Source organism: Pongo pygmaeus, chromosome X (genome assembly GCF_028885625.2).
Source record: "Pongo pygmaeus isolate AG05252 chromosome X, NHGRI_mPonPyg2-v2.0_pri, whole genome shotgun sequence".
In the NCBI taxonomy this organism is placed as follows: domain Eukaryota; kingdom Metazoa; phylum Chordata; class Mammalia; order Primates; family Hominidae; genus Pongo; species Pongo pygmaeus.
Window position 1 is genome coordinate 157,900,110 of NC_072396.2, and position 16,366 is coordinate 157,916,475.

The window sequence follows — 16,366 nt, forward strand, 5'->3', positions numbered from 1 at the left end:
TTGCATCTATTTGATTCTTTTCTCTTTTTTTCTTTATTAATCTTGCTAGCGGTCTATCAATTTTGTTGATCCTTTCAAAAAACCAGCTCCTGGATTCATTTATTTTTTGAAGGGTTTTTTGTGTCTCTATTTCCTTCAGTTCTGCTCTGATCTTAGTTATTTCTTGCCTTCTGCTAGCTTTTGAATGTGTTTGCTCTTGCTTTTCTAGTTCTTTTAATTGTGATGTTAGGGTATCAATTTTGGATCTTTCCTGCTTTCTCTTGTGGGCATTTAGTGCTATAAATTTCCCTCTACACACTGCTTTGAATGCATCCCAGAGATTCTGGTATGTTATGTCTTGGTTCTCGTTGGTTTCAAAGAACATCTTTATTTCTGCCTTCATTTCATTATGTACCCAGTAGTCATTCAGGAGCAGGTTGTTCAGTTTCCACGTAGTTGAGTGGTTTTGAGTGAGATTCTTAATCCTGAGTTCTAGCTTGATTGCACTGTGATCTGAGAGACAGTTTGTTACAATTTCTGTTCTTTTACATTTATTGAGGAGAGCTTTACTTCCAAGTATATGGTCAATTTTGGAATAGGTGTGGTGTGGTGCTGAAAAAAATGTATATTCTGTTGATTTGGGGTGGAGAGTTCTGTAGATGTCTATTAGGTCCGCTTGGTGCAGAGCTGAGTTCAATTCCTGGGTATCCTTGTTGACTTTCTGTCTCGTTGATCTGTCTAATGTTGACAGTGGGGTGTTAAAGTCTCCCATTATTAATGTGTGGGAGTCTAAGTCTCTTTGTAGGTCACTCAGGACTTGCTTTATGAATCTGGGTGCTCCTGTATTGGGTGCATATATATTTAGGATAGTTAGCTCTTCTTGTTGAATTAATCCCTTTCCCATTATGTAATGGCCTTCTTTGTCTCTTTTGATCTTTGTTGGTTTAAAGTCTGTTTTATCAGAGACTAGGATTGCAACCCCTGCCTTTTTTTGTTTTCCATTTGCTTGGTAGATCTTCTTCCATCCTTTTATTTGGAGCCTATGTGTGTCTCTGCACGTGAGATGGGTTTCCTGAATACAGCACACTGATGGGTCTTGAGTCTTTATCCAGTTTGCCAGTCTGTGTCTTTTAATTGGAGCATTTAGTCCATTTACATTTAAAGTTAATATTGTTATGTGTGAATTTGATCCTGTCATTATGATGTTAGCTGGATATTTTGCTCGTTAGTTGATGCAGTCTCTTCCTAGTCTCGATGTTCTTTACATTTCGGTATGATTTTGCAGTGGCTGGTACCGGTTGTGCCTTTCCATGTTTAGTGCTTCCTTCAGGAGCTCTTTTAGGGCAGGCCTGGTGGTGACAAAATCTCTCAGCATTTGCTTGTCTGTAAAGTATTTGATTTCTCCTTCACTTATGAAGCTTAGTTTGGCAGGATATGAAATTCTGGGTTGAAAATTCTTTTCTTTAAGAATGTTGAATATTGGCCCCCACTCTCTTCTGGCTTGTAGGGTTTCTGCCGAGAGATCCGCTGTTAGTCTGATGGGCTTCCCTTTGATGGTAACCCGACCTTTCTCTCTGGCTGCCCTTAACATTTTTTCCTTCATTTCAACTTTGGTGAATCTGACAATTATGTGTCTTGGAGTTGCTCTTCTCGAGGAGTATCTTTGTGGCGTTCTCTGTATTTCCTGAATCTGAATGTTGGCCTGCCTTGCTAGATTGGGGAAGTTCTCCTGGATAATATCCTGCAGAGTGTTTTCCAACTTGTTTCCATTCTCCCCGTCACTTTCAGGTACACCAATCAGACGTAGATTTGGTCTTTTCACATAGTCCCACATTTCTTGGAGGCTTTGCTCATTTCTTTTTATTCTTTTTTCTCTAAACTTCCCTTCTCGCTTCATTTCATTCATTTCATCTTCCAGGGCTGATACCCTTTCTTCCATTTGATCGCATCGGCTCCTGAGGCTTCTGCATTCTTCACGTAGTTCTCGAGCCTTGGTTTTCAGCTCCATCAGCTCCTTTAAGCACTTCTCTGTATTGGTTATTCTAGTTATACATTCTTCTAAATTTTTTTCAAAGTTCTCAACTTCTTTGCCTTTGGTTTGAATATCCTCCCGTAGCTCGGAGTAATTTGATCGTCTGAAGCCTTCTTCTCGCAGCTCGTCAAAGTCATTCTCCGTCCAGCTTTGTTCCGTTGCTGGTGAGGAACTGCGTTCCTTTGGAGGAGGAGAGGTACTCTGGTTTTTAGAGTTTCCAGTTTTTCTGCTCTGTTTTTTCCCCATCTTTGTGGTTTTATCTACTTTTGGTCTTTGATGATGGTGATGTACAGATGGGTTTTTGGTGTGGATGTCCTTTCTGTTAGTTTTCCTTCTAACAGACAGAACCCTCAGCTGCAGGTCTGTTGGAGTACCTGGCCGGCCGTGTGAGGTGTCAGTCTGCCCCTGCTGGGGGGTGCCTCCCAGTTAGGCTGCTCGGGGGTCAGGGGTCAGGGACCCACTTGAGGAGGCAGTCAGCCCGTTCTCAGATCTCCAGCTGCGTGCTGGGAGAACCACTGCTCTCCTCACAGCTGTCAGACAGGGACATTTAAGTCTGCAGAGGTTACTGCTGTCTTTTTGTTTGTCTGTGTCCTGCCCCCAGAGGTGGAGCCTACAGAGGCAGGCAGGCCTCCTTGAGCTGTGGTGGGCTCCACCCAGTTCAAGCTTCCAGGCTGCTTTGTTTACCTAAGCGAGCCTGGGCAATGGCGGGCGCCCCTCCCCCAGCCTCGCTGCTGACTTGCTGTTTGATCTCAGACTGCTGTGCTAGCAATCAACGAGACTCCGTGGGTGTAGGACCCTCTGAGCCAGGTGCAGGCTATACTCTCCTGGGGCACCGTTTCCTAAGCCCGTCGGAAAAGCACAGTATTCGGGTGGGAGTGGCCCGATTTTCCAGGTGCCGTCTGTCACCCCTGGAAGGGGAACTCCCTGACCCCTTGCACTTCCCGAGTGAGGCAATGCCTCGCCCCTGCTTCGGCTGGCGCACCGTGCGCTCACCCACTGACCTGCGCCCACTGTCTGGCACTCCCTAGTGAGATGAACACAGTACCTCAGATGGAAATGCAGAAATCACCCGTCTTCTGCGTCGCTCGCGCTGGGAGCTGTAGACCGGAGCTGTTCCTATTCGGCCATCTTGGCTCCTCCCCCTGATTTTCTTGTTTGTAAAGAACCACATCATTGACTTTTTTAAAAAAAAATCATTTTATTGATTTTTTTTCTATTATTTTCTACTCTCTATTTCATTAATGTCGCCTTTAATCTTTGTCATTTCTTCCCCTCTACTTGCTTTGGATTTACTTTGCTCTCTTTTTCTAGTTCCTTTAAGTTGTAAAGTTAGGTTATTGATTGGAGAGCCTTCTTTTTTTTTTTTTTTTTTTTTTTTTGGAGACAGGGTCTTGCCCTGTTCCCAGGCTGGTGTGCAGTGGCACAGTCATGGCTCACTGTAGCCTTGACCTCCTGGGCACAGGCAATCCTGCCACTTAAGCCTCCTGAGTGGCTGGGACTACAGGCACGTGCCACCATGTCTGGCTACTTTTTTCCTTTGAATTTTTTTGTAGAGGTGGGGTTTGGCCATGTTGCCCAGGCTGGTCTAGAACTCCTGGGCTCAAGGAGTCTTCCCACCTTGACCTCCCAAAGTGCTAGGATTACAAGTGTGAGCCACCATGCCTGGCCAATATCTTTCTTCTTGAATGTATGCATGTACAGCTGGAAATTGTTCTCTGAGCACTTCTCTAGCTGCATGTTGTGTTTTCCTTTTCACTCATCTCAAAGGTTTTCTAATTCCCCTTATCACTTCTTATTTGATCCACTGGTTATTTTGGAGTTTGTTGTTTAATGTGGGTTCCCCAAATTTTCTTCAGTTATCAGTTTCTAATTTCATTCCATTATGGTAGGTTAACACACTTTGCATGACTTCAACATTTTAAAATTTGTGCAGGCTTGTTTTATAGCCCTGTGCTTTGCTGTGAATGTGTTCTTCATGGGGTTCTCCCTGCACAGCTGTGGTCACTGCCTGTGACCACTCTCCACTCTGCCCTCTGCCTTCACAGCCTCTCTGAATAATGCACCCTGCTTGAGAACTGCCTCTCCCTCTCTCTGAAAGTCTGCTGCACATTGCTTTTCATTTCTGAGGCCCACCGTACACTGTGGTCCGCATTGTGCAAGCTGTCCAGTTGTGAGCTTGGTGTGACGTGGCATGCATAATGCTTGGCTGCCAGATCACCTCCTTATCATGTCCTCTGCCTGCAGTGCCCTTGGCAGATCCCCCTGCTTCAGTATCTCCTCCCACAAATATCTTCTGCCCATTGATGCCTTCTTTTGATCAGCACCTTGATGTTCCAGTTGGTCACTTAATCACTCAACAAGCATTGATTGGATATGTACCCATGTGCCAGACGTGGGGGCCCCAGTAAAGTAGACACAGTCTGTATTTCTGTGGAGCTCACAGTGTAAGAGGAGAGGAGTAAACCAAACATCCCACAACAAAATACTGTTGTGGTAAGTGCTCTGAACAAAACATACAGGGTATGTTTTGGAGACAGAGTCAAGGCCCTCACTGCAGCCTTGACCTATATGCTATAATATAGTGACCTACTCTGGGCTGCTTGGTTATCGGGGGAACCCGCTCCCAATATTTCAACGTAGGTTCTTTCTATTTTCCATAAGTCTCAGCCAGCTGAGAAATAAAGAGAAAGAGTACAAAGAGAGGAATTTTATAGCTGGGCCTGCGGAGGTGACATCACATATCGGTAGGACTGTGATGCCCACCTGAGCCGTAAAACTAGTAAGTTTTTATTAAGGATTTCAAAAGGGGAAGGGGTGTACAAATGGGGAGTAGGTCACATGCTTTAAGGGGCAAAAAGCAAAGCAAAGATCACATGCTTCTGAGGAAACAGAGCAAGGACAAAATCAGAACTCCTGATAAGGGTTTATCTTCAGCTGTGCACGTATTGTCTTGATAAACATCTTAACAGAAAACAGGGTTCAAGAGCAGAGAACCAGTCTGACCTCAAATTTACCAGGGCTGGGGTTTCCCAATCCTAGTAAGCCTGAGGGTACTGCAGGAGACCAGGGCGTATTTCAGTCCTTATCTCAACCTCATAAGACAGACACTCCCAGAGCGACAGTTTATAGACCTCCCCCCAGGAATGCATTCCTTTCCCAGGGTCTTAATTATTAATATTCCTTGCTAGGAAAAGAATTTAGCGATATCTTCCCTGCTTGCACGTCCGTTTATAGGCTCTCTGCAAGAAGAAAAATATGGCTGTATTCTGCCCGACCCCACAGGCAGTCAGACCTTATGGTTGTCTTCCCTTGTTCCCTAAAAATTGCTGTTACTCTGTTATTTTTCAAGGTGAACTGATTTCATATTGTTCAAACACACGTTTTACAATCAATTTGTACAGTTAACACAATAGTGGTCCTGAGTGGACCTGATATATCTTCTCAGCTTACGAAGATAACAGGATTAAGAGATTAAAGTAAAGACAGGGATAAGAAATTATAAAAGCATTAATTTTGGGAGCTGATAAATGTCCATACTAAAATGAAATCTTCACAATTTATGTTCCTTTGCTGCGGCTCCAGCTGGTCCCTCCATTCAGGGTCTCTGACTTCCCGCAACATCTCTCCCTTTCTTTTTGAACATAACAGGATTAAGAGATTAAAGTAAAGACAGGCATAAGAAATTATAAAAGTAATAATTTTGGGAACTGATAAATGTCCATGTTAAATGAAATCTTCACAATTTGTGTTCCTCTGCCGTGGCTCCAGCCGGTCCCTCCATTTGGGGTCCCTGACTTCCCACAACACTTAGTCAGGGAAGCTTTTTTACATTTTTGTTTTTAGAGACAGATTCTTACTCTGTCACCCAGGCTGGAGAGCAGTGGCATGATCATAGCTCACTGCAACCTCAAACTCCTGGGCTCAAGCAGTTATCTAGGCTCAGCCACCTGAGTTGCTGAGACTACAGATGCACATACCACCACATTTAACAGAGAAGCTTTTCACAAGGACATGATATTTGGCTTTAGTATGAGTTTGCTATACAAAAGGAGGCTATCTTCCAGGCCCTCTTTAATGTTCCTGTACACTCAGCTCCACCCCTCAAGGCTACTCACTTTCCTTGTACAGTGCATCAAGCTTTCTGTGGGGGCACTGGGGATACATCAATGAGCAAGACAGACAATCTGTGAATTTGTGGAGTGACCATCTCATGGGGAGAAAGACAAAGCAACAATCCTATTTCAGTAGCAATAGCTAAAGGAGCACAGAGGTGTGTCACTTGGATTTCTGGGGCTAAGGATGGTATTCTGGGGGAGGTGACCTCTGAACTGAAACCTGAAGGATGAGGAAGAATCATTCATTCATTCATTTAATAATTTAAATATTTCCTGAGCACCCACTGTGGGCCACACACTATAGTAGGCACTGAGAACACACCAGTGACAAATCAGACAAAGACCCTGTCCTTCTGGTCAATGATAGGAAGCAGGTGCTAAATAAACATGAAAGTCTTTACTCTCTTTTCATTTTCTTTTGAACCCACTTCTTTGAGGCTCTCGCTTCCACCATGGTACTAAAAATGCTAGTGCTAAGGTCCCCAATGACCTCCACATTGCTAGACCACATGCACACTTCTCAGGCCTCATTGACTGAGCAGCAGCATTTGGTCCAGTGGGCATGTATTAGTTTGTTCTCACACTGCTGTAAAGAAATACCTGAGACCAGGTAATTTATAAAGGAAAGAGGTTTAATTGACTCACAGTCCCACATGGCTGGGAGGCCTCAGGAAACTTACAATCATGGCAGAAGGCAATGGGGATGCAGGCACCTTCTTCACAAGGCTGCAGGAGAGAGAAGTGCAAGCAGGGGAAATGCCAACGCTTATAAAGCCATCACATCTCTGAGAAGTCACTATCACGAGAACAGCATGGGGGAACTGCCCCCATTATCCAGTCACCTCCCTCCCTCAACATGTGGGAATTATGGGTCCCTCCCTTGACATGTGGGGATTACAATTCGAGATTAGATTTGGATGGGGACACAGAGCCAAACCATATCAGGTCCATTCCCTTTGCTAGGCCTCTAGGCCCATTCTGCCTTTCCTTCCACCTCACTGGTCACTCCTTTTCTATCTCCATTACTGGTTCTTTCTCATCACCCCATTCTCTCAACTTTGGAGTACTCTAGGACTTTGTTCTTGGACCCCTTCGCTTTTCTAACTGCACTCACTGTGTTGTATCACTGGCGTCCAGGCTTCAACAGATATAGTATACACTGCCTCCTTCTGGAATTGCAGCTGCTCCAGCCCACATCATCTTCCTGAACTTCAGACTTGTGTTTCAACTTCCCACAGCTCATTTCTACCTGGGGAGTCTAATCGTCATTTCATACTCAGCCACGGAAGCCATGCTCTATGCGTTGCCATCCACAGCTCCGTAAATGGCAGTCCCATTCTTCAGCTTGCATAGACCAAAACCTACACATCACCTGCTGATCTCCCACTGCATTTCCAGCCCATTAGCCTAGCCTGTTAGCTCTCCCTGCCAAAGAGATCCAGAGGCAAACTATTTCTCCCCACCTTCACCATAAACATATTGTTCCCTGATCCCCCATGTGGATGATTGCAATAACCTAAGCAATCATCTTTCCTTCCTTCCCACCCTGAAGTGTACTCCAGCATGGCTGCAAGAGTGAAGAGTTTCAATCCGATCATGTCCCTCTTCTGCTCCATACCTTCCCCAGGCCTCATTTTACTTGGACTAAAAGCCAGAGTCCTCAAGGTGGCTGGCCAAGCAGGTGCTGCTTTATCCAGCCCCCACCACCTTTCCTTCTTACGCACACCATTCCAGGCATTCTCTGGCCTTGAGCTGTGTGCTGGTTGTCTCTTCTGCCTGGAATGCTCATCTCCCAGATGCCCACGTGGCCATCTCCCTTGCGTCCTTCACATCTCTGCTCAGATGCTACCTTCTCCCTGATACCTTCATGGACCATCCAATGTAAAATTCTGTGTACACCCGTAACACTCCTTATACCTGCTTCCTTGCTTTTTCTCTGTAGCACTTATCACAATCTAACATACTGCATGTTTTCTTCTTATTTTATTGTTTGTATTTCCTTACTTAAATGAAATCTCCATGAGAGATTTTTGTCCTTTTGCTCCACTGCTGAATTCCCAGTGCCTATAATAGTGCCCTGCACATAGTAGGTGCTCAGTAAATGTTGACTAAATGAATGCATAAAATAGATGATTTCAGACAAGTTCTGTAAAATTATAAAGCAGAACGAGCTAGAGCTCTGGTCTCCACATGCTAAATATGGTCTCCACATCCCACGTTAGGCTACTGTGTTTAAATAGAAATCAACTAAAATACATTTTAAAAATCCAGTTTCTCAGTCACACTAGCTCCATTTCAAGTGCCTAGTAACCACACATGGCTAGAGACTACCCTATTGGACAGCACAGGCCTAGAATATTTCCATTCCCACAAGTTTTCCGGGTAGAGGGGCCAGTAAGGGCAGAGGCCCTGAGATAAGATTAAGAGCCAGGTGTGTTTGAGGGACTAGCCAGTGCGGCTAGAGGGTGGTAAACACACAGCAGAGTGGGGGCCAGATCATGTAGGGTTTGTAGGCCATGGTTAGGAGTTTGAGTTTTAGCCTAAGTGATATGGGAAGCCATCCATGGCTTCTGAGCAAAGAAATGATGCCATTTGATTTCTGATTTTTAAAAATCACTAGGAGTTATATTTGGAGAATGGACTATAGAGGAGCAAGAGGAGAGAGAGAGGAGGCTATTGCACTGCAAGTATCAGTGACGGTGGCCTGGACAATGATGGCAGTGGTAGAGATAGAAGTGGATGGAGTTTACATGTATTTGGAAGTAGAACTGCAGTACTTGCTGATAATGGAATATGAATCTATGAGGGAAAGAGAAGAAGACAAACTGAGTCTAGTTTTGGAATCAGAGCAATTGGGTAGATGGTGATGCCAGTATCTTGGGTGAGCTTATGAGCAGTTTGGCACTGATTGAATGGTGTGGCTTGGGAGCCAGAGTTTTGTGTTGGGAAAATTGGGATTGAGATGTTCTGTTGCCCAAGTGGAGATGTGGGTTAGGCACTTTGACATATAAGTCTAGAGCTTAAGAGGGAACTGGGCTTAGAAGCAGCCTGCCAATGATAATGAAAGCATGGACAAGCTGAGATCACCAAGGAAGTGAATGTAGGTAGTAAAGAGAAGAGGACCCAGGGCACTGAGTCCTGCAGAGAATCAAGCAGAGAAGGAGGAACCAGAAAACTCTACCAGGAGAGGCCAGTGAAGTAGGAGGAAACCCGAAGCATGTGGTATCCCAGGAGCCAAGGGGAAAAAGTGCTTCATGAAGGAAGAATAGTCACCTGGGTCAAATTCTACTGAGATGTTGGTGTAAGTAAGATGAGGACAGAGAATTGACCTTTGGATTCATCAAGATTCGGGTTGTTTGGTCACTTTGTTAAGAGTCCTTTCAGTAGCAGAATGGGTGAAACCAGTGTTACAGAGAATCAAGGAGAGCATGGGAGCTGAGAAAGTGTGGGTGATAGGCATAGACAAGTCTTCAGAGGAGCTTTGCCATGAAGTGGAACAGAAGAACAGGGTGAGAGGTAGAGGGATGTGCTAGTTAATTGTGTCAACTTGACTGGGATAAGGGATGCTCAGATAGCTGGTAAAAACATTATTTCTGGGTGTGTCTGTGAGGGTGTTTCCAGGAGAGATAGCATTTCTAACAGTACAATGAATAAAGATCACCCTCACCAATGTAGGAAGGCATCATCCAATTGTTTGAGGGGCCAAATAGAACAGAAAGATGGAGGAAGAGCAAATTCTTTCTCTCTCTCTCTCTCTCTCTCTCTCGCTTGTTTTCTCTTTCTCTCTCTTCTTGAGCTGAAACATCTATCTTCTCCTGTCCTCAGACATCAGAGCTCCTGGATCTAAGGCTTTCAGACTCCAAGATGTACACCAATGGGCCCCGCTCCCCACTCCTTCAGCTTTGGATTAGAAGTAACATCATAAACTCCCCTGGATCTCAGGCCTTTGAACTTGGACTGAATTATACCACCATCTTTCTCTATTCTACAGCTTGCGGATGGCATATCATAGAATTTGTTGGCCTCCATAATCATGTGTGCCAATTCCCAAAATAATGTATCTATCATCTCTTACTGGTTTTGCTTTTCTGGAGTGCTCTGATTAATGCAAATGGGAATTTGGAGGGTTTGTGTCTGTCCGTGTCATAGGTAAACAAAGAGAGCATTCCTGAGTCCTAACTAAGTCTTATGGGGAAGGGGTATTGTGTTAGTTTCCCAGGCCTGTCATAACAAAGTACTACAAAACGAAAGTCTTAAACAACAGAAATTTATTCTCTCACAGTTTTGAATGCCAGGAGTCCAAGACCAAGGTGTCGGCAGGCTTGGTTCCTTCTGAGGGCTGTGAGGGAAGAATCTGTTCCAAGCCTCTCTTTTTTGCTTGTAGATGGCCATCTTCTTCCTGTTTTACTTCACATTATCTTCCTTGTCTATGTGTCCAAATTTCTTCTTCCTATAGGGACACCTGTCATATTGTAATGGGGCCCACCATAATGCCTTCATTTAACTTTAATTACCTTTTTAAAGACTATCTCTAAACAAGGCCACATTCTGAGGTACTTGAGTTAGGACTTCAACATATGGATTTTGGGGGAAATAAAATTCAGCTCACCCATAACAGTGTTTTTGTTGTTTTGTTTGTTTTTTTGTTTGCAATAAGTCATTTTCTGGAGCACTAAAGGATGGGGGGATTTTGTAACCATTGCTTTTTTCAAGGATCACGGGGCTTGAGTAAAGTTCAACATTGTCAGCAGGCACCTGGGGCCAGGAGCAGGGCAGCCAGAGGTGCTGGAGGCCAAAGTGCTCAGAGGACTGACTACTGTGTGCAGGACTGCAGGCCTGGGAGGCAGGCCCTGCTCTGGGCTCCATGAGGAGGGGATAGGGTCTGGAGGAAGATAGTAGCCTTGAGAGAGCCTGCCCCCAAATGCTTGGTGTCTTTGGATGGGGAAAAGCTCAGAGGGCAGAGTGTAAGCCCAGGTCCAGGGCCAGCCGAGCCTCTGGGGCCCATGGCTCAGGGGACCACAGCAGCAGGGGACCAGAGTCTGCCCTGCAGGCCCAGGAAAGCAGCCAGCAGGTGCCTCTGCTTTGGCCTTTGCACAACCCACTGTGGGTGAAGGAATCAGGGCCTGGGTGGTGGTCCCATTTGAACAGGCAAAGAGAAAGAGGAGAGAGAAAAGGTCACATTCAGCTCGTTCCAAATTATCTTGCCCAGTGGGAGAGGACTTGTTCCCTGACCAAACTGAGGGTCGGGCTGCTATTTCTTGTGGCCCAATAATGAGATGCAGATGAACTGGGGAGGAAGAGAGTTTTTATTTCTGTAACTGGTTACAGAGAGAAAACCTGGAAAATATTGCCAGACCAACTCAAAATTACAAAGTTTTCCAAAGCTTATATCCCTTATAAGCTATATGTCTACATGTAAGTGTGCATTCATCTAAAAAGACATAAGTGATTAACTTCTTTTAATCTATAACTAAGATCTGAGTCCTGAAGACCTCCCTCTGGAGCCTCAGTAAATTGACTTAATCTAAATGGGTCCAGGTGCTGGGTTGATGACCCTTATTTTGTCTCCTGCTAAATCATGGAGGTGTGGGGAGTTCCTTTAATCTCCAATAAAGCTTGTTTGTGGAGGCCTGGTGAGTTTCTTCAGACCTTCGATAAACCGTGTTTAATCCTAAACGGGTCCTGTGAAAAATTCTTTCATTATTTTGTCATGTTTCAAGCCCCAGGAAAGGTCTAGGCAAAACTCTTGGTGGGCTTTTATTACATTTAAGCCTTTGCATAAGGGTGCTGGCTCTTTCAGCTTTTAATATTTAACTTTACCACTCGATCAGTGCTGAAGCAGTTGTTGTGGAGGCCTGTGTTAGTGATACCTGACCTGCCACAGACTGAGGGCTGGGAAAAAGGCAGCCCCCAGGGGTCTCACTCTTCTGTGCCAGGCCCTGTTCCTGTGTCTGGCAGCCAGAGGGCCCATTCCCAGAGCCCATCTAGAGCCAGACTGCCCAGGGCGTGACCTTCCTCCTGGGACCCTGCCATGGGAGTGGCTGGGAAAGTGACTGCTGTGTGGCATCTTCATCTTCAGAAAAATGAAGCTGCCACACGGCTCACCAAGAGGAGGTGATCCCAGGCCAGGAACAGATGGAGGTCGGGAGTCCAGAAAGGCCACAGAGGGTGCTGGATCCTGTGGGAGAAGCAGCAGGGGGTCCCAGCCATGCCCCTAGGTTGGCCTTGTCATTCCCAACCAACTGCAATGGGACATAGACTTACCTTACAAGGCAGTGAATCGACAGGTTCTCAGATGAGCCTAAAATTAAATACAACACATGCTTGCCCTCCACAGACCCCGGGGTGCTATCCGCAGAAGGACAGGGCACAGGCCTGAGGATGGCACCCCTGTCAGTCCTCTCTGCTAAGGGGCATACCTGAGGATGGGACCCTGTTAGTTCATTCTGCTCAGGTGAAAGGCCCGAGGATGGCACTTCTCTCAATCCACTGTGCTGAGGAAACAGACCTGAAGACAGGACCTAACTCAGTCCCCACTGCTAAGGGAAAGAGCTAAGAGAAGCTCTCCCAGTCTTCTCTGATCAAAGCCAATGAGGGAGCAGGAGTTTTCTCAGTCCTCTCTGCTCAGGGGACAGACCTTAGGACATGACCTCACTCAGTACTCTCTACTCAGGAGCAATTCATAAAGGGACACCTCTCCACATACATGTCACTCAGCAAACAGGAGAACAGGAACTCTGTTGGTCCTCTCAGCTCAGGGTACAGGCCTGAGGATGGGACCCCTGTTGGGCCATCTTCTAAGGGGATAGATAAGAGAACAGGACCTCTCTCAGTCCCATCAACTCAGGGGACAGGGCTGAGGGTGGGACCCACCTCGGCCCATCTTCTAAGAGGATAGATATGAGGACAGGACCTCTCTCAGTGCTCTCTGCTCGAGGGACAGGCCTGAGGATGGGACACGTGTCAGTCTGTCTTCTGAAGGGATAGATATGAGGACAGGACCTCGCTCGGTCCCCTCAGCCCAGGGGACAGGCCTGAGGATGGGACCCCTGTCGGTCCATCTTCTGATGGGATAAATATGAGGACAGGACCTCTCTCCATCCCCTCAGCTCAGGGGACAGGCCTGAGGGTGGGACTGCTGTCAGTCCATCTTCTGATGGGATAAATATGAGGACAGGACCTCTCTCCATCCCCTCAGCTCAGGGGACAGGCCTGAGGGTGGGACTGCTGTCAGTCCATCTTCTAAGGGGATACATGTGAGGACAGGACCTCTCTCAGTCCTCTCTGCTCAAGGGACAGGACTGAGGATGTGACCCGAATCGTTTTATCTTCTAAGAGGATTGATGTGAAGTCCAGAGCTCTCTCAGTCCTCTCTGCTCAAGGGACGGACCTGAGGATGGGACCCCTCTCTGTCCATCTTCTAAGTGGATACGTATGAGGACAGGACATCTCTCAGTCCTCTCTGCTCTAGACACAGACCTGTCTAGACACAGACACAGACCTCTGTCGGTCCATCATCTGAGGGGATAGGTATGAGGAGAGGAACTCTCTCAGTCCCCTCAGCTCAGGGGACAGGCCTGAAGATGCGACCCCTGTCGGTCCATCTTTGGACCCTCTCAGTCTTGTCTATTCCAGGACAATCCTGAGGACAGGACTTCTCTGAGTCCTCTCTGCTCAGCCTCACCCCCATGATTGGGCTCTGATCCAGCTCCCTCATCCACCGCTCAAGCCCTCTGTGAGCCCAGGAGGCTGCTGCTTATTGGATGGATTTGGTCAGCCCCTGGGCACCCAGGAAGGCACCTTGATGGACCTTTCTGTCCCCAGGCCACACATGCCCCCCTCCTCAGGGGCACTTGGTGAGGACTGTGCAGCGAAACACAATGCATGGTAGGAGCTCTGCCAGCCGGCACGCGCCAAGGGCCTGGCCGGGATGAAAGGGACAGGTGGCTCCACGGGGGGGGGCCCATCCTTCAGGCCCAACAAAGTCTCCTTGCTCTGGGTTGGTGGGGAAGCAACTGGTTTCTCCTGGTACCTCCTTCCAGACTCCCTGGCTAGATCCCTTCCAGGTTTCACAACCCAACTGTGCAGCATGTGTGCTCACATGCCCACTGACACAGTCACACACACATTCACTCACACACTCACGTTCCAGATACACTCACATGTGCACACACATTGAGTGACACACATTGAATGACACATTCATGCCTGCTCATTGACACACCCACATCTGCAGTCAGCACACGCAAGCACAATGACTCACAAACTCACACACACACTGACACACAATTACACACTCACAGTGTCACACACATTCAGCGACATGCTTGCTCACCCACAATGGCACAGCCTCATTCCCCCACACCCTCCCACTCACACACGCTCAGTGTTGCAGTCACATGCTGTCACTTGGATTCACACACACATTCTCAGAAACTCATGCACATGCTCACACTGACACACACATGCACGCGCTCAAACACACCCGCTCACTCACACTCACAGCTGCTCGGGAATCACGGCACACACAGGTCCACTCTGAACAGGGAAAACCAAGGAGCCCTGACAGGCCCTGGCAAAGTCAGCCAAGCTCTATGCCCTCTCCTCTTGTCCTGTCCCCAAGGAGGCCCTTGGAAAGTGAGCAGTTGACTTGGCCCTGCTGAGACACAAGGGACGGACATGCTGGGGTTGTGCCCAGCCTGAAGAAGGCAGGGAGAACAGAGCACAGTGGGGGCCCCAGGCATGCCTGCAGGGCACCCCGATGGGACACACTACAAGGGTCCCTGAGACACTGGTTAAGCACCTTCAGGCCGAGGAGGCTGCACGCCCAGCCCCAGGGACCTGCCGCCCCCTGCCCCTCCCCGACAGCCCCGCAAAACTACCCCTCCCATGCCTGCACTCGCCTGTGTATGCCTAGTGTCTCCCAGGGCCCCTGCCGCCCTGCAGACCTGCTGACTGCAGCTCTGCTCAAGCAGACAGGTCGCCTAGATCTAGGATTCCTCAGCCCAGGTGAGCAGCTGCCCATTCCCGGCATTGGCTCTGAGGCTGCTTTGGGGGACCCTGGCTATCATCTGAGCCATGGGGATGGCCGGAGGCTCTGTGCTCCAGAACAGCCGGAGGAAGTGTGTGGACACAGACTGAGTGAGCCCCGGGAGACCCTCGCCACGTCCAAGTCAATGATCCAGTCCCCTCCCCACACGTGCAGGGAGGGGCCTATCACTTTTCCCAGTTCTGTCTCCCACAGACTCTGGGTTAGTTAAATGGCTGATCGAGGACTACCCTTCATTTGTGGCGAGCTCCCTGGCCTGTTGGGAGAGAGAGCCAGTCCCAGGAGGGCTCAGGAGGGCGGGTTCCAGGATCCTCAGGCCCCCATTGAAGACTGCCCCTCCGGCCACAGCGCTGAAGGAGGGGTGTCCGGATTAGCAGCGCCGTCCACCCTGAGGGAGCCCTCCTCAGGCAGCATCCAGGGCTCAGAGGGCCTCGGGGATGCAGGACAGAAAGGGGTCACTCCCCACGGCCATCTGGGCTTCCGGTTCATGGCCCACTGCCCGCTCCCAGGACACAGGAGTAGAGCGCCTCCCAGCACACTGGGAAGGGAGCAGGACAGGACCCAGGATGAAGTGCAGCTCCCCCTGCCCTTCCTCTCCCCCTCCCCAAGACATGAGCACTTGGGATCCCTTTCTGGCCCACACTCTGTCCCTTGGCCATCCCACACACACTGTCCCCAAACATCCCTCGGTGGCTAGGCCAAGGCTGGCCACCTGCCGGCTGATCTGGGAGGGTGGGTACACACCAGCCCCTACCCCACCCCGAGTCCTGCACACAGCTCTTCGCAGGGCCTCTGACTGCCTGTCCAGGTCCTCCTGGGGCTCTTCTCTGACCTCGGTTGCTGGCCTTGGTTGCACACGTGGCCTCTCTGACCCTTCCGGAAGCCTTGAGCCACACCCCTACAGTGCTGCCAGGGATCAGGGGCCTGGAACCCACCTGCTGCCCCTTGCCCAGCCTTCAATGTCCAACTCACTTATTCCTGAGGACACCTGGAGTGCCTTTGGTACCCAGCCAGTCACTGCTCGTGACCACCAGCATCCTGTTGCCAGGCTCCATGCAGCCCAAGGCACCCCACAGGCCCTCATAGACCCTGCCCCACACACACCTCAGTGTCAGCCTGGCCACTGCGGCCCCATCCCTGGCAGACCGCCTCCCACCCCAGTTTCACACAGCAGAGGCAAGACACCGCTGG

At 48.4% G+C, this 16,366-nt stretch overlaps 1 protein-coding gene across 2 annotated transcripts in view; it reads left to right on the forward strand.

Annotated features, from left to right (window-relative positions):
- ZNF185 (zinc finger protein 185 with LIM domain) overlaps positions 1–10,018 on the forward strand; it is a 92,453-nt gene extending 82,435 nt beyond the window's left edge. Inside the window, exon 26 of one of the 2 annotated variants that reach the window (XM_063660804.1) lies at positions 10,009–10,018. The gene's annotated coding sequence lies outside the window, so the exon portion shown is untranslated. Of the gene's footprint in view, positions 1–9,951; positions 9,971–10,008 lie in introns of those variants that run through there. The other variant, XM_063660803.1, reaches the window with a different exon arrangement.
- The last annotated feature ends 6,348 nt before the right edge of the window (positions 10,019–16,366 follow it).